The sequence below is a fragment of the Pantherophis guttatus genome, chromosome 2 (assembly GCF_059756535.1).
Source record: "Pantherophis guttatus breed Tessera chromosome 2, ASM5975653v1, whole genome shotgun sequence".
Lineage (NCBI taxonomy): Eukaryota > Metazoa > Chordata > Lepidosauria > Squamata > Colubridae > Pantherophis > Pantherophis guttatus.
Genome location: NC_142064.1, coordinates 83,841,344 through 83,859,972, shown reverse-complemented (window position 1 = coordinate 83,859,972; position 18,629 = coordinate 83,841,344). Strand labels below are relative to the sequence as shown.

Here is an 18,629-nt window from a genome sequence, read left to right as displayed (position 1 = left end):
TTTCCCGACATCCTGTCGTTTCGCAAGGCAAAAAGCTTTAGTCTTACGTACTCCGATCCTATATCTCGGATATGTTTCTGCATATGGCCGGATTGCAATTGCACAGCCCTGGAGATGGCTGCTTCCCAAATGCTGGCTTTTTCCTTTCCTTACGCCGGTTGAGCATCCCACCTGCTCCCGCCCATTCCCTAATAGCGGCGACTGACAAAAAGTGAAAGCGGCCAAGAAGAGGACGCGCGTATCCAAGGGCTCCTGCGCTCGTACCTATCGCCGAGGCGTTTCCCGCGCCTTTTCCCTCCGCTGTTGTTAAATCAGGTCACCCCGGGATAAGAGGGGGTGCTGCTGGGCGATGCTTACTCCGAGAAACGCGAGCCTCCCTTGAGCTCCAAAGCGATTTGGCGGCAACGACTCCTTTTCTTTCGTCGAGGAGGCGGCGGCGGCTAGGAAAGAGTTAAGCGCCGGCTCTTTGCCTCCCCTCCGGGGTAGCGAACCGAGAGAGCAGCAGTGGAATTGCTGACTGACTCGGGAGAAAAAGGAAGAGAAGGCTGGTTACGATACCCCAACTACAGAAGACTCGTTGATCCGCTATATTGCATGCATATTGTCTTATTTTGCTTTTGCTTTTTTTTTATTATTTTGCTCCCCCCCTCCTCTCCTTTGAACCCTCCCATCCTCTTCTGCGGGACTTTCACGGCGCGTGTTCAAGCCCTGGAAGGAACCGCTCGTGCACACGCGCGCCCGCCGCCCGCCCATCCTCACCTAGATCGAGGGTTGCTTGCTTGCTTGGCTTGCTAGCTAGATGCAATTGCTGGCGCCGCTGTTTCCTTCTGCACCGGAAAGTTTCCTCCGCCTAAAGCAGCATCTTTGCAAGCGGACCGCGCTGCAAAAGCTTTGGCGAGAAGCGTTTTTCTTGGGGCGCGTCAGAATTTCGGCTTAAGATCCGTTCCCAAAAGAGGAAGAGGAGAGACGCTGGAGTAGAAGAGACAAATCCCTCTCCCTTTTTTCCTCTCCCCCCCGCCTTTCTTGAAGGATTGTCGGATAACGAGGAAAAGGGGAAACGGCTCTCGATCGGGGAAGCCTTTTATTTCATTCTCTGCCGCCACCACCACCGCTTCTTGCTTTATTTTTTTTTTTAGTGACCATTCATCTCGGGGGATTTATTTGTGGAAAAATAACCAACTAAGAGAACCAAGCCAACTTGGAAAGCGGGGAAGAGACCCCCGCCTTGCTCTCTCCCATCCGCCCCAACCTTGTCCGTGGGTTTCCAATGTAAGGATCGCTCTCTGGGTTTGCCTTTTATTTTTTCCCCCTCCGTGACCAAATATCCAAAGGAACTGTGGAATTAGAAAGAAGCCGTTCACCGATCGTGTGTGTGTGTGTCTGTGTGACACCCAGCTGGTTCTGTTTCAAACGGCGCCGAGAAGAATCCAGGCGGCGTGCAGGTAAGGGAAAGAGAGAAGGTGCCTTTTCCCTTGGATTTCCCTTCCCACCCCCCCTTTGCCCGCTTGAAAAGGCACCTTGCATTGGATTCCTGCCTTCTCCTTCAAAAGTCCATCTCTGGGCGCCTCCTTTCCATTTCTTCACCACCAGCCTCGTTTTGGTTCCGAGGAGAGGGAAAGTTACTGGCCCCTGTAAAGGAGGATCCGAATTCGCCGATGGAAAGGAGGTGAAAACGGCTGAATGGAAAGACAGAAGGGGGACCCCGCACCCCTCCTTTAAAAAAAAAAAAGGAAAGAAAATGCACTTTAGGGTTGTTGAATTTCGGCTGTGAACGTTTGGCGCGTTTTCCCTTGGCGCCTTCTGTACCGCGGTCGCAGAGAGGGAAGCACCGGGCAAACCCAGCCTTTGCGTCTTTTAGGAGCAGCGTGGGTGGGTGAGGAGGGCGGGAAGGCACCCCTGGCCCAGTCTCCAGCGGCTCCTAAGTCAAACGCGGTTGTCTTGTGTGCGCTCCGGGATCGGCTGGGGATCGTTGCGCGTCCTTTTTCGTCCGCTAGAGGTTCCCCGGGAGCGCGGGATTGAGAACGCGGAGGGAGAAATACCCCCCACCCCGAAAATGGGGTTCGTTTCAGCCGCACCTCGGAGAGAGCGGCGCTCAAAACGGGGGGTCCCCAAGGCTTTCTCTATTCTCCCCCCCTTCTTGGCGTTTTCTCATTTCTGGTGTGTGTGTGTGTGTATGTATATATATATAGACAGCGAGCTTTGTGCTGTCACTTCTGTGCTTGACTTGGAAAGCTCGCTGTTTTCATATGGGGAATGGGGGGGGGAGCGTTGTCGGAGGTAAACCCCATCCATAGTCGGCATTTCTCTCAGGTTCTGACCAGAGGGGCTGCTTAACGTTTTAGAAATTAGTGGTTTAACTTTAGGTATCGTATTTAATATTTCCTTCTCTGTAGGTGATATTTGTTACAATTTTTCTCAAAGAGCATTTTAGGGTGACCCATTTATTTTTTTTAACGTGGTGGAATATACTTGGGAGTATCAGGAGGAAAGGTGAAGAGGAGAGAGAGTTTGGTTTTACTCCCTAGCTGTCTGTTTGAGGAGAGAAAACAAACGTGTATACATCCAACCCATAGGTTGGAACAGATGGGCAGTTTGGTGAATGCTTTTTAAAAATCCTCTGCACAGTTTTATTTAATTAGAATATTCCTTCTGTGATCTCGATTCTACTGGTCCAGACCCTTGTTCATTTTCTGCCACATAGTTATGATGTTTATGCAATCCATACATAGGTTTGATTAAGCCCTTCCTGATTTCTTCATTCTCAGAAGCCCACAAATGCTTTCCCAATGTCAGCTGAACAGCATCCAAGAATGAAATTGGATATAGTAGAATCAAGCATACTATAAAGGAAAGCCTTGTGCCCTGAACTAGTGATAGCACTCATGGGGAAGAGCATGAGTTAAGAAAATTCTGAACAATCTTCAGCTTGTAACCCAATGTTGGCATATTGTCACCAGCTATTGAAATCTTTTATTTCTTCTGGTTATTCATCCGAGAAGCTCTGGTGGCAAAAAGCTGTTGGCACTTTTTTTTGCTTTGCCCCCAAGTAAGAAAGAAAATGTGGGTAGGTTTTCTCCAGATAGCTCTGTTTCCTTGTGTCTAGACGCAAGGTGGTAGGGTCAGTTAAAATGATCCAGGAGTGACTAACTTGGGAAAACCAAACTAATTTATTAATCCAGTTCTAAAAGTTGTGTATATGTACAGATGCACACCCACACTCACATATATACTGTGTTATGAAGCATTGCCAAAAGCCTTATTTTCACTTACATCAAGACCAGAAATTTGCTTTATTATAACTAAATATGCTTGATAGGTTACAGGGCATGGATGATGCCTGGAGATTATAATCTTAGAGATTCAACATGTGAACAAGACTCACTGAATTTAGTAGGCTTGATCTCTGAATGCAGATATCTAGGACTGTAGTATTGCTATAGTAATAATGATTGGGATGATTAAGATGATAAATTTGTAGTATCTAATCTGATTCACATGTGTTGTATGAAATACCAATGCATGCTTAAAGCTCATTCATCTAACATGAGGGAGGGTAATATACTCTATAAAAACTGGCCTTTTTTGAGTTAAAGATTTAATTGATATTAACTTGTATAACTATAGCACATCTTCATAGCATATCTTAATATGGAAAAGATTTTAATAAAGACAAATACTGTCATTGATATATTTGATATACATTGTGACCAGGCCAGCTTAATTTTCAGCCAATAGTTTCAATCAGTCAGGATTGAAAAGCTTTTAAGTTTAAAAAATCCTTGTGACGTATAATTGTGTATGCTGTATAACAATCGCATTGTTGATTGCCTTTATCAGAAAGCTGTCTGCTGTTTTCTGATAAAAGGCTTAAAGACAGCAGCAGATGAGCTGAAGTAAGTTTTGTGACTCACTTTCTTACTGCAACATTGCTAGAATAGTTGTGTTAGGACCTGAGAGGGTTCCCCCCCCCTTTTTTTTTAAAGCTCAATTTTATTTGAGATTTTACTGGATCATTTTAATACAAATTTAGCTAAACTTTGAATAGCTTGCCACAAAACTTGGAGAGATAGGGGTGGGTGGGCAGAAAAGGCTGTTTTCATTTTGATACAATATTTTAAGTGTCCTAAGTGTGAAATTCATCATGTGGAGATAACTATAAACTAATATAAAGTATTATTGTTAACAACGAAAAATTATATGGGCTTCTAGTTTCAGGGAAAAAAAGAAAACCACATGAATTAGACCTCAAAGCTGCATAATTGGTTCCCTATGGTATGAGTGGATAACTAGAGAATACCTCTGGTAAAGCACAAGTTAGGTAGAATGCCAATTTTAGAAGTAAGGAAAAGAATAAGAAAATACTGAGTCAATTTCCTGTGCATATTTATTTAATTGCATTTCAGTGAGAATTACTTATAAGAAGTATTCTTACAGTTGCAGCTTGAGGGGGAACAGAGCAATCTTTCTGGGGGGGAAAATCAGTATACGTGTCTTCACTATCAACTGCCAATGCTCTGCTAAGGCAACACCCGTTACAGGGAGCACAATAAGAAAAATGGTCTTTATGCATAGCAAATGTGAAAAATGGAGGCATATGTATTTCCCAGTGTTATGAGTTGGCTATTCATTATTTTACTTGGCAGTCCTTGTTTTCTAAGAAGAAAAGGAGCTTCATTTATCTATGATTTTTTTAAAAAAGCATCTGTCATATGTTCTGATGTTATCTAAGATCATGGCATTGCTTTTAAATTAGTCAGATTCCTCTGATTTATCCTTTATTTTGCTGTTTAGGTAAATGAGTAAGATGCAATATGTTTGTGCTGCTTCAGTAAAATGACACATCTTGCTGCATTTATTTTGTGTCTAGACATTCTATGAAAGGTCTCTAGGTGGAAATGTTTTCCTGTGTAGAAAGAACAGAGGAAATACAAACTACAAGAGATGTTCTTCTATGACAGCTAAACTATCTCTAAGCCCTGTAATCCATTTAACAGGTACCAGTGAATTAAACTGAACATCCCGGGACAATATTGTTAAGTTGTAAACTATAATGGATGTGGTCTTAAGGTTCTCCTAAGACATTTTGTTGCCTGAAGGGAGAGGCAAAATGGAGTGCTCAAGTCTGTATGCTGGAAACAATCTGACTGGCCACTATTTCCCACCGTGGTTAGTATGTTTTATGGTACTGAGCACAGCAGGCTAAAACAAGACTATGTTTTGTGACGTATACCATATAAGGATCTCCCCCCATGATTTCTTTCCACTTGTCGGATAGCAGCCATTCTCTGATCATTGGCAGAGTTTTTCTTGCATAATCTTGATGGGTGAAGAAAGTTGGTCTCTCTGCTGCTAGAAATGCACCTTCACGGTTATTGCCCGAAAGTGGATAGGCACGCAGTATTCAATTGAACTGAATATTTTAGTTGACCAGGTTTGATTATACACACAAGGAATTTGTCTCTGGTGCAGTGTACATTCAGTGCACATGCAAAGCAACAGAATAATGGTCATCATCATACCAATAAGAGAGGGCAGTAAGAAAGATAAGAGGGAATAATAGATAGGAAGGAATAATAATACTACATCTCTTCTACATGGTAAATACGCATAGATAGCACTGTGAGAATTAGGTGTTCGGCAGAGAGATGGCCAAGGGGAAAAACTGTTCTTGTGCCTAGTTGTCTTGGCCTGTGGTACTCTATAACACCATCCCAAGGGGAAGAGTAGAAAACATGTCCAGAATATGATATCTTCTGAGCCCTCCTTCTGATCTGCACAATATACAGATCTTCTATAGAAGTGAGGCTGCTTGCAGTTGTATTTCTGCAGTCTTAACTATCTGCTGGAATCTGTACCTGTCCTGTTTGGTTGCTGTAGCAAACCAGAGTTATAGAAGTTATAGAAGACTCAATAACTCCTCTGTAAAATGGTTTCAACAACTTCTGAGGCAGTCAGAAGTTCCTGAGTTGACACAGGAAGAATGTTCTTTGTTGTGCCTTTTTAATGCTGTTTCTAATGTTAAGTATCCATTTCAAGTCCTGGGAGGTTATAATAGAACCCCAAAATTTGAAGGACTCTACTGCTGATGCTGTCAAATATGGTAAGAGGTGGTAAAATAGAAGGGCTGCTCCTAAAATCCACTTTCATCTCTACGGTTTTAAGCGTATTCAGCTCCAAATTGTTACAGCTGAACCACAGGGCCAGTTGTTCAACCTTCTGCCTATATGCAGAGTCATCACCATCTGCAAACTTCAAAACTTCAACAGATGGTTCCCTTGACGTGCAGTCATTGGTATAGAGAGAAAAGAGTAACAGAGAGTATATACATCCTGAGGGGCACTTGTGCTCATTGCCCAGGTTCTAGATGTAGTTTTCCCTAACTTCATCTGTTGCTTCCTATCTGTCAAAAAACTGATTATCCATCTAGAAGTAGAGTAAGTACAGTGAGTTCAATCTTTATTAAATTGGGCATCTTCCAGATATGCTGGATGAGCTGTTTGGCTATCCTGGGAGAATTTATGGCATTTAGAGGACACCAAAGCGGCATTAGAAGATTGCATGAAGCCAAATTAGCATTTATTCATAGACCAAAGTTGATTTTTTAAAATTTACAGCTGGTTCTATAAATATACTTCATTCTATGTACTATTTCAATCAATATTTTAGTCCTTGACCATTATATTGTATAACAAAAACTACACAAACTTACCAGCTATCATGTGAAACCTTTACAAGACTTTATATGTATACACATAAAGTATGCCCCACATACTTATATATTATAGAATGATTAAATCTATAGAACTCTATAGAACTAACTAAAATAATGCCTAATTAGAGTACAATAGTAATTATTTTTAAATTATTATCCAAGACAATGTAAAACTAAGACATTAAAAAGCTAAAATAAATCAGCAAAGATCAAAATAGAGAATATAAATATAGGCCATTTCTGGGCCAGTTAACATGGACTGTTATTAAAATTCCAGCCAAGATTATGTGCTGCTGCACCAAATTTGGCTACATTATGAATTGTGGAAGAGGAATAAAGTATCTAGAAGTAATAGGCCAGCAAAAAATTGATGTTTACAGGCTAATAACCTTGGGAATTATGGGTATGAAGTACTTTTAAAGGATATACTGTGAAGACAGACATAGCTGATTATTTCAATTTGTCCTGCAATCATATGGCAGGAAAGTCCCATGAAAGGAAGATTTTGCAGTCATGCAAGGTTGAATTATTATTCTATATCCATTATATGCTGTCTCAGGAGAGTTTTTGCCTACTCATCCCTCCCAAAAAAATGTGAGGGAGAAAACCCAAGTACTAAATAGTATTGTTTCCATATCTAGGTCTGTTGAAAAAAGATATAGTCTTAAACAAGTTAAGTATGGATGACTGTATCTCCAGGACTGCCTCCAGTCACAGCCCAACATTTGAGAGACATAGAGTTATCTGAAAAACAGCTTTTTTAAAAAATTGGAGGACAGAATGACATTCAGAGGGGCAAAAACCAGAGGGCCAACTGAACTTGTAAATAATTATTTCTAATAGCTTAGCATCAAAGAGTTTAAAAGTTACTGGTGTGCAGTAGCTTTCTCTAACTTGGAAGAACTTTGAAACAGTAGTAGTTATTCTTCTGAACATATAATAGTCATATATTTTCCACTGTGCTATAAGTATGAATAATTCAAAAATATAAAGCATAGTGTTTTTACATTGAAGTTTATTGTATCTTTGGTTTCTTCGGATAAAACAATTTTGATTTTTAAAAATATAATTTATTTCCATCTGAGTCCTCTTGCTCTGTTTATCCAGTATGATTTTGGAAAGAATGATCACATTGTCAAAATAAAGTAAGCCAGAAGGGTGCTTTTGTGACAGTTTTGGTGGCAAGCACAGATCAGTTATGGAGGATTTCTAACTTCTATAAATGAGTTCAGGAAATAGAGTTAAATAGTGGGTATTATGTTTATTAAAACTGCCTAGCACAAAAATGTGTTTGCGTAAAACTAGAGTCTACCATGCTGAGATGTTTTTATCAGCTTAAATGAGATTGTGTATGAATCTGAAGTAATTTTAATTGATCATATTGATTTGTTAGAAAAGTGTGTGGAAATAGTTATATGGCATTACATTTATTGGAAGAATAGTTATGAGAAAACATGGTATTTGAATTTGATCTTTCTGTGTACTTAATTTTGGCTGAACATATAACCATATTTTCTGCATTATAAATGGCAGGTTCCTAGTTGCACAGGGTAAGATCTTCAACATGGAAATTTATCAGTAATTTCTTACAATGACGTTGCAAATTGAACTTTTATCTATCATTTTTCAGATACATTAGCCATTTGTTTTCTATTGTGATATTTACAAAGTGGGATTTTTTAGTAAAGTGAAACTTGCTTGGGACATGCATATTACTTTTTTAACAAATAGAATCTAATTTGTTTCTCAACAAGCCTAACAATTTAATTTCTTTTGTTACATGTTTATCCTGTAGAACTAATTTATTTCTAATATATTATTCCTCCATGAATGATAAAGAGATTGATTTGTGTGAGGGTTTTTTTTGTGGGGGGGCAGAAATTTCTTTTTTAACTTTGGAATAGTCAGAAGTGGAATCAATTCGTATAACGTTCTAGCTGTAACTTTGGCCATGTTGACTAAGGTTTCCAGTTTTTGAAGACAATTGTTACTCCAAACTGGGAGAGGAAACTTGTTGGTCCTTTGCAAGCAAACCTGTTACTTTTTCTTATTGATTAATTGAACCATTAAGTTCCTATATTTTAACCAATTTTAGTTTTTAGAGAAAAACAATATTTTATGAATACCAAAAAAAAAAAAAAAAAAAAACCCCACCAAGTTAATTTAAAATATTTTAAATTTTATATTCTTTTAAGTGGCAATTTGGATAAATTTTTATTGTATGTTATCATTTTGTTTTGTCTTAAAAAAACTCCACATATACTTTCTGGAAACCATGTTCCAGGAAGAACACTCAGTTTTTTCACATAACCAGAACTTACCAGTAAGCCAATCATTAAAAAAATATTAATTATATAATATTTATAATATTATGTAAATATACAATATGCATAATGGTTTTCTTCCTGTGCTGTATTCCATCTAGAATTTCTCACCAATTAACATAATAAATTAATAATAAAACAATCTATAAACTGCTTAAGTGGCTTTTCTCATATTTAGTTGCTAGTTTCCTTCCGAGTCAAGGTGATGGTTGCTACCTATGAAGCCCTAATTGCATAACGGTAAAGGTTCCCCTCGCACATATGTGCTAGTTGTTTCCAACTCTAGGGGGCAGTGCTCATCTCCGTTTCAAAGCCAAAGAGCCGGTGCTGCCCAAAGACATCTCTGTGGTCATGTGGCCGGCATGACTAAACGCCAAAGGTGCATGGAATGCTGTTACCTTCCCACCAAAGATGGTCCCTATTTTTTTACTTGCATTTTTTACATGCTTTCGAACTGCTATGTTGGCAGAAGCTGGGACAAGTAAAGAGAGATCACTGCATTACGCAGCACTAGAGATTTAAACTGCTGAACTGCCGACCTTTCGATCGACAAGCTCAACGTCTTAGCCATTGAGCCACCACTGAGCCACTTGCATAGGGCCTGGTTATTTGAGGAACCACTTGTTTCCCATTGTTTCTGTCTGGCCATTGTATCTGCCTGACCAGTTGGTCCATTCTAGGTTCCATCAGTTCAACACTACCACCTATCAGGACCCCAGAAGCATGCCTTCTCCATAGTAGTTAGTGCCTGCACTCAGGAATGAGGTTCTTCCAAGGTTCAAACAGTCCTCACCCTTCTGGTATTTTGAAGGCCTTCAAAGATCTGGCTTTTCACCAGACCTTTAATAATAACAATTTTTACCACTTTGTTCTTTTTCTTTATTCTCATCTCAGTTTGTTCTCTTGGCTGTCTTTTTATGTGTTTTGCATTTTTTTCCTGGTTTTAATTTTTTTTTTTTACTGATTTGTAAATTGTCCAACATTTACATAGCTTCAAAAATAAAATGGATAAAAATACTTTTTTTTTAAAAGCAAGAGAGGATCTTTTACTGAACTGTATAGCCCCAATGGGCCCTGGTCTTATTTTGGTTTAGATACTAATATTGAACCTATTTTTCTATTGCTTGTGATCTGTGGCCCTCTGGCTAATACTTTATGTGGAGATAGCCTGCACTGTTATTCATCTGATTACTAGCTTAGTTCTGTTTTGATTTTTCTGCCTCACGTGCAAAATTGTTCTTGGCATGTTTGAATGACATTTTAGTGACCCTGTATTCTGTTACCAGAATGCCAGCCATTTTGTTTATGTTTATATTCCCTTCCTTCTTCCCCAGAAACCAACGTTTGAAATAATATTTGCAATCACGCTGATCAGAGAAGTGCTTCTGATGAGAAACTAATCTTGAATTCCCTTTGAATCCTGAAGCTGAATCCTGTCTGCTTTGCAAAGGAATTTCTTTCTTTCTTTTTATTGATGCGCTACTGGCTATTTCATTAGACTGTTTCTTGTAAAATTTATGCTGCATGGGAATAACTTCCATCTTTACACTATAACTTAGAGGAGTAATGTGCATGCTGTTTTCTGGTAAAGAAAATACATAAATTTATATGACTATCACCATTATGTGTCAGAAATGTATGTATGCTTACTGAGAGTCAATTTATGTAGTGGTGAAGGCTAGAAGCTAGGAGACCATGAGTTCTTATTCTACCTAGGTACAAATTAACTTAGGTGACCTTGGTTAGTTGCTTTCTCTCAGCCCTAGGAAATGGCAAGTCACTTCTTGCCAAGAAAATTTTTGGGATATGTCCAAGTGGTCTCCAAGTTTTGGACACAATTTAACAGAAGAAAAAAAAATTGTGTGTGTGTGCGCGCACATAGTACATATGTACTATGAAGATCAGATGAAACAAACAGTATTGTAGATAGGAAACAGGTGAATTCTAATAACCAAAATGTTGGGTCATGGCAACACTTTCTCCAAACAGTTCTTTAAAAAAAAAAAAAACCTATTCCTATGTTTAGGAATATTGGTAATTCTGTATTGTCTTCTGTCAATTGTATATTTCATCCTCTTCTCCCTTAAACTAAACTTCTGGCTTCCAATTGGGTAGCATATTGTTTTCTTGGCAATGATATGGCATCTCTTTGCCATTTCGGTTCTTTCCCTGCCCAATTGAATTTCTTTTAACGACTGATACATTAATGCAGGGTTGTGGCTTTTACTTTGAATTTCCACATTTTTCCTCGAAATGGAGATGTACACAAAGGAAAATAAACAGTAATTTGATTCTGAAAGCCATTTTTTTATAGTGTTAAGGTACCAGACTGAAAACTGTAAGTTGTAGTCCCACATTTGGCATAAAGCCAGCTGGATAACTTTGGGCCAATCACTCTCTCTCAGCCCTAAGAAGGAAGCAGTGGCAAACCACTTCTGAAAATGCTGGCAGGAAAGGTCACATCCTTGTTCACCTCCATTTGCTGAGAGTCAATCCTAATTTGAAGATAATGATTTTAAAAAAGAAACTGAAGGCTTGATTTTGGCTGCTCAAGAGCAACCTATTCAAATTAAAGCAATCAAGGCCATAAGTGAAAAATCTTCAAAAGATTCAAAATGCAGATTGTGCAAAGAGTCAGCAGAAACAGTAGATTATCTACTCAGATCATGCAAAAGATTGCACAGATTTATAAATGACATAATACAGTTACCAAAATGATTTACTGGAACATGTTTTAAAATTATCACATGCCATTAATGAAAAATAGATGGGAACCTGGAGTTGAAAAAGTAAGTTAAAATGAACAGATTAAAAATATTGTGAGATTCTAAATATGAACTGATAAACTCTTGGTTTATAACAATCCAGATTTAACTCTAGTTGAAAAGAAGAAAGTGTGGATAATTGATGTGCCAATATCAAGAGATAGTGGAATAGAAGGCAAAGAGTTGGAAATAAAATATCAAGATTTGAATATCGAAATTGAAAGATTAGGCGTAAAGAAAAAGGCCACACTGCTTGGATTGTCATATACTGCATATTACATAATGCATTTTAACATCCTAAATTCTTAGGAAGATTTCGATGTTATGAAGATCAGTTAAAGTACTGGAAGCTGTGGTTTCACTTTTCTCTCCATAATAAAAATATTAATAGTAAAATTAAATGGGGAAATTTTAAAAGCTTAAATGATTGTACAATATAGGAATTTTTCCTTTGAACTTATGGTTTCTTACAATATGCATACAAATAAATATAAAATATCTGTTAGCCAGGTTTGCATTAGAAAGATTTAGCAGAATGTTTTTTGTTTCCGCAGTAGAATTCGCAATCTGGCAGATTTTTTTCAGCTAATACAATTTTGAGAAAAAATCCAAATAAAATTTTTAAAAAAGGGAAAGCACCTATCTTTTTCAATGGAATGAAAAACTCTTTTTAATGGCGGTTTTTAACTACTGCATTTGTTTTTACAAATTTCTAATTTGACTTAATTTCTATGGTAGCAGAATTTTTAAATGGAACGATTATGGACTGAAGATGAAGTTGAGATACGGTCTGTATAGGCAGAATTATTTATATTTAACTCTGTTCTTGTAGATCAGGGGTGTCAAACTCAATTTCATTGAGTGCTGCGTTAGGGTTGTGTTTGACCTCGGGGTGGTGGTGGTTGTGGCCAGGGTGGGTGTGGCCAGCTCGATGTCACTCATGTCGGGGGCGTCTGTGGTGGCCTGAGCGCTCTGCCAGTGAAAACAGAGCTCAGGAGGGCCCTTCCATTTTCATTGGCAGAGGCACCAGATCTAAGCACTCTTGGTTTGACACCCCTGTTGTAGATAGATCAGGAAAAAGACACCACAAGAAATACTAGAATCTACCTTATTGATATAGTGTTGAAATTTGAAGCCTGACAGCATTTCTCTTCCCCTTCGTCTTATACCAAAGAGAGTCAAAGCAGTCTTGAATTTCTTCTTCGCTCTTTCCTGTCTTTCCAGGCTAAACTCTTATTTTCCTAATGGCTGACACATATCTTCTTCAAAGCTATCTCTATGCTCTTAGATTGTTGCAAAGCATAGCTAATAAATCAGGATCTGTTTGAAGCTACTTTTATTTTATTTTTTGCATTTTTGCCATTCTTTCAAAAATCTTGGTAGATATCTCATGTAGGAATATTGCAATTTTGCTAATAGAGAAACTATTTATTAGATTTTTAATCTGTCATTATTATTTTATAAGTAACTGAAAGTGATGAACATTCTTAATACTCCTTCCTCCTATTTTCCCCAAAACAACAACAACTCTATGAGGTGGGGTGAGCTGAAAGAGAGAGTGACTGGCCCAAAGTTACCCAGCCAACTTTTTCGCCTAAGGTTTCTAGATTGGTGCCTTGTTTTAAATAATGTCATATGTAATTTATAGAAATAATAGATAAAGTTTAGAATAAACTACTGGCCAGATTTTCCTAATGAACTTTCTGGTGGAATGGGCATTTGAACCCAAAGCCACATTTTCAGCCTGGGAAGTGAGAACTATAGTAGACAGAAGCTTGTGGTATTCATTTCACATAAAAATAGGTCAATTATTACTTAGTGTCATTTTAATTGAATGATTTGCTATGTAAAACTGTTCAGCTTGGACTGAAATTAGATTTCTTCAAAACAGCAGCCTCTCTCTTTTATCCATTATGAACATAAAATTTGATATATAATATGCACAGACACAGCCATTAAAACAAGTGGCCCATACCTTGTTGCACTGCCCACTATATTAGGACTGGCAGTCAATTGCATCTACTTCTTGCTAGCTGCAAGAGTTAAACCAAGCTTCAGATAGTGGATATTTTCATAGCAACATTTAAGAAAATTGCTAGCTGATTTTCCATTATAGTATGATTGTCATCAGAAGTCAGTTGTCTTAAATTTGCCCTGGTCTGGATTATCAGGGAAGATTTCAGCCACTGAATACCGATTTTAGCCCCTGAAAAGGGACTAAAATTGTAGTTTATTAATGACAATTAGGAAACTACAATTAGGACAAGGGACATGGTGGCTCAGTGGCTAAGATGCTGAGCTTATTGATCAGAAGGTCGGCAGTTCAGCAGTTCAAATCCCTAGCGCTGCGTAATGGAGTGAGCTCCCGTTACTTGTCCCAGCTTCTGCCAATCTAGCAGTTCGAAAGCATGTAAAAAATTCAAGTAGAAAAATAGGGACCACTTTGGTAGGAAGGTAACAGTGCTCCGTGCGCTTTCGGCGTTTAGTCATGCCAGCCACATGACCACAGAGACGTCTTCAGACAGCGCTGGCTTCTTGGTTTAGAAACGGAGATGAATACCACCCCTAGTGCCGGAAATGACTAGCACGCATGTGCGGGGGAACCTTTACCCTTACCTTTAATGACAATTATTGCCTTATTTGTCATCACTATTTTGTCATCTTGAACTCTACTTCATTTTTATTTCTTTAGAATGAACACTGCCACCTTCATCAATGCCAGGACTTACTTTGATAGTATCTTACATAGGTGGTCCTCGACATACGACCACAATTCAGTCCATAATTTCTATTGCTAAGTGATACATTTGATAAGTGAGTTTTGCCCCATTTTATGATCTTTCTTGCCACAGTGTTAAATGATTCTAGCTTCCCTGTTGACTTTGCTTATCAGAAGGTCACAAAAACAGATCATATGACCCCGGGACTCCGTAACCATCATAAATATGAGTCAGTTGACAAGCGTCTGAATTTTGGTCACATGACCATAGGGACTCTGTAACGGTCATAAATGAAAAATGGTCACAAGTGACTTTTTTCAGATGACTTGTAATTTTGAACAGTCACTAAATGAACTGTCGTAAGTAGAGGACTACCTGTAGTTAGCATATGCCTTTAGTCAAGAGTGTTGCTGAAAAGAATCTCATTTCACAACATTCCTTCAATATCTCTCAACGTTTCCAAGTTTCAGTATCTCCTCTTCATCTCTTTTTCAACAATAGCTGGTGAACCTCTAGATTTAGCACTTTCATTATGATTTCAGTAACAGCGGAAGAATACTGATCTGTGTAATTCAGTAGTTTTAGCTTTTGAATTATCATATTTTTCACTCTGTTGAATTTCAGGGTGGGGGAATGTTTGGGTGAATCCAAGTTTATAATCGCTTGTTGAATCAATAGGTATTTTTGAAGACACATCCTTTAGAAATCTGCTCAATACCTCTCATTTGTTCACAAATGTCAAAATATTACCTGTCTTCAGATATAATTTCATTTTTGATCAAATGAGTTGTTAATAAAAAAAAAGTGAAGAAACAACACAATGTCTCTGAAATCAACATTTTAATGCCATTGGATTTGTTATTAATAATGTACGCTGTATCATACTGCTAAGCAATTATGTTGTTAAAATGTAAGTATAAGCCTGAGAATATTGACAAAAAAATCAAATGTTATACTTTGAGCAACAGTGATGCTCGTAAACAACACTTTTTTTGTTCATTTCATGTTAACATAATGTTCATTGCATTGCTATCCATTATCTTATAACCAACAAAAGTACTTTTTGCCCAGAAATAATTTTCTATGGCATCTTAAGTAAATGTTTCACTTTGGATCATAGCACTGAGGTATATAGTAGTATTTGCATAGATCTTTGCTATTGCAGTGTTTTATATTTTTTTTAATTATCATAGAAATTCAGTGATTGCACAAAGACACTTTTGTGATTAACAGCTCTACTCTGAATTAGTTCAGAAATTATTCGCTATTTTCCACATATTTCATATACCGGTTGCTGGTGGATAAGAATACAGTGTGTGAATGTGGAGAGATGCAGAATCTGGTCCATTTGTTAATCTGTTGATTATGTATGTATGTATATATGTATGTATGTAATTTATATGCCGCCCTTCTCCCGTAGGACTCAGGGCGGTTTACAAAAACAAAACAAAGAATTACCTAAGCAATTAAAATCAGTTTAAAATTAAATTAAAATCAATTAAAAATTATTAAAATTATTTGAAGTCACCCCTATGGATTCAGCCCATTTGGTGAAAAAGCCACGTCTTCAATTCGCGGCGGAAGGAGAGGAGGTCCAGGGCTGTCCTGAGGCCGGTGGGCAGCTCATTCCAGAGGGTCGGCGTTCCCACAGAGAACGCTCTCCCCCTGGGGGCTGCCAGCCGACATTGTCTGGCTGACGGCACTCTGAGGAGGCCTGCTCTGTGTGAGCGCACCGGATGGTGGGAGGAAGGCAGGAAATGATCCTGCAGATACCCCGAGCCTAAGTCATGTAGGGTTTTATAGGTGAGCACCAGCACCTTGAAATGAACCCGGAGAGCCACTGGCAGCCAGTGCAGCTCGCGCAGGAGAGGTGTCACACGGGAGTACCGAGAAGCCCCCGTAACAACCCACGCGGCCGCATTCTGAACTAACTGTAGTCTCCGGGTGCATCCCAAGGGCAGCCCCATGTAGAGGGTGTTACGGTAGTCCAACCAAGATGTAACAAGGGCATGAGTGACTGTGGCAAGGGCATCCCGATCTAGGAAAGGGCGCAACTGGCGCACAAGGCGTACCTGTGCGAAGGCTCCCCTGGTCACGGCCGTCAAATGAGCTTCTAGGGATAGCCGTGAATCCAGGAGGACCCCCAGATTGCGGACCCTTTCTGAGGGACTAAGAATTATTACCAGTGGAATGTACCAAAACTGATTTGTTTTTGGCCAACAATAAACCAAAAAGGTGGCCTCATTTTGGTATTTTAAGCAAGATCAGTTTTGTGAAATAAATAAAAATATACTGGTTATATATAATACCAGCTATATTTAAAGTAATTTCTCTGCTTATTTTTTTCTTCTGTTGGTTTTGTTGTTCCAAATATTGATCCATTACAGGGTGATGGTTTTGTGACTGCATGCTGGAAAAACCCATTTCCTGAGTCTTCTGCATGTTTTTAATCAGGGACTTCTGTTCTTTAAAATACTGGATAACTATCTTCAATATAGGGTTCTCCACATACAAAATAAAATGCATATCCCTAAAACTGCATACTTTTTCTGTTCCCAGAAATGATATATACAGGTAGTCCTTGACTTATGAGCACAATTGAGCCCCAAAATTTTCATTATTAAGCAAAACAGTTATGTGAGTTTTGCCCCATTTACAACCTTTCTTGCCACAGTTGTTAAATGAATCATTGCACATAACATGTTGTTACAGTAAGTGCCCCAAAGGTGCTTTTTCAAGAGGCAACTGGACTTTTTGGTTTTTCTTTGAAGATGTTTCGCTTCTCATCCAAGAAGCTTCTTTAGCTCAGAGCTGAAAAAGCTTCTTGGATGAGAAGCGAAACGTCTTCAAAGAAAAACCAGAAAGTCCAGTTGCCTCTTGAAAAAGCACCTTTGGGACAACCATGACCTGGATGACTGAGAATCTCCATAGACATGTTGTTAAGTAAGTATGGTTTCCCCATTGACTTTGCTTATCAGAAGGTTGCAGAAGGTGACCACAAGACCCCAGGACATTGCAACCATCATAAATATGAGCTAGTTGCCAAATTTTGATCACATGACAATGGGGATGCTACAACGGTAGTGAAGTCTAAAAAATGTTCATAAATCACTATTTGAAGTGCTGTTGTAACTTTGAACAGTCACTAAATGAGTAGCTGTAAATTGAGGACTATCTGTATTGTGACAATGTAATCTTGGATATGGTGGTAGAGAATACTGTGCAAGCTTACAAATACTTTAGTCTATTGGTTTGATTCTTGGAAATTCGCTGAATTATTAGTGACTTGAACTATACAGTCTTTTTCCAAAGCAACAAATAGCTTTCTGATAATAAATGAATTAGGTTTGTATTTTTTTCTATTAAAGGTGCTACAATATTGCTTTAGACAGGAATTGCAGTATTTGATTTATTTCAGCAAGAATGGAAATACGATGGATATTTTACATGGCCATGGTGATAATGTGAGCATTTAGCAATTGAAATAGATGTTTCTAGGTATCAAAAACTTCACCTTTGATAAAGGATCCAGTCAGACATTCTTGGCACACAAAAAATAAATCTAAAATGTAATAGGCTTTACATTTTAACTCCAAAGGCTTTCCCATAGAGTCACTTTGGCTAACAACAGTACACAATTGAGCCCAAAATTTATGTTGCTAAATGAGAAATTTGTTAGGTGAGTTTGTCCCATTTTACGTCTTTTCTTGCCACATTTGGTTAAGTGAGTCACTGCAGTTGTTAAATTAGTGACACGGTTGTTAAGTGAATCTGGCTTCCCCATTGACTTTGCTCGTCAGAATGTCGCAAAAGATGATCACATGACCTCAGGACACTGCAACTGTCATAAATATGAAGCAGTTGTCAAGCATCTGAATGTAAATCATGCAACCATGGGGATGCTGCAACAGTCATAAGTGTGAAAAGTTGTTATAAGTCAATTTTCCCCCTCCCCCCGAGATTTGGATGGACCCAATCCTTAGCCTTTTGGATTTGGCTCTAAAGGCCTGGCTGTTTTCCAGGGCATTTGGGCTAGGAGGTTAGGTGAAGTCTGCTGTTGATGTGTTTCTTTGCCAGGCAACAGGAATTATTATTTGTAACTGTTGAT

General features: G+C 38.6%; 1 protein-coding gene across 4 annotated transcripts in view; it reads left to right on the top strand.

The window, feature by feature from the left end:
* The first annotated feature begins 360 nt into the window (after positions 1 to 360).
* The window catches only part of LINGO2 (leucine rich repeat and Ig domain containing 2), an 810,496-nt gene continuing 792,227 nt past the window's right edge, over positions 361 to 18,629 (top strand). For 3 of the 4 annotated variants that reach the window (XR_009622309.2, XR_009622308.2, XM_060690421.2), the window contains exon 1: positions 361 to 1,442. The gene's annotated coding sequence lies outside the window, so the exon portion shown is untranslated. Of the gene's footprint in view, positions 1,443 to 11,839; positions 17,986 to 18,629 lie in introns of those variants that run through there. The other variant, XR_015732292.1, reaches the window with a different exon arrangement.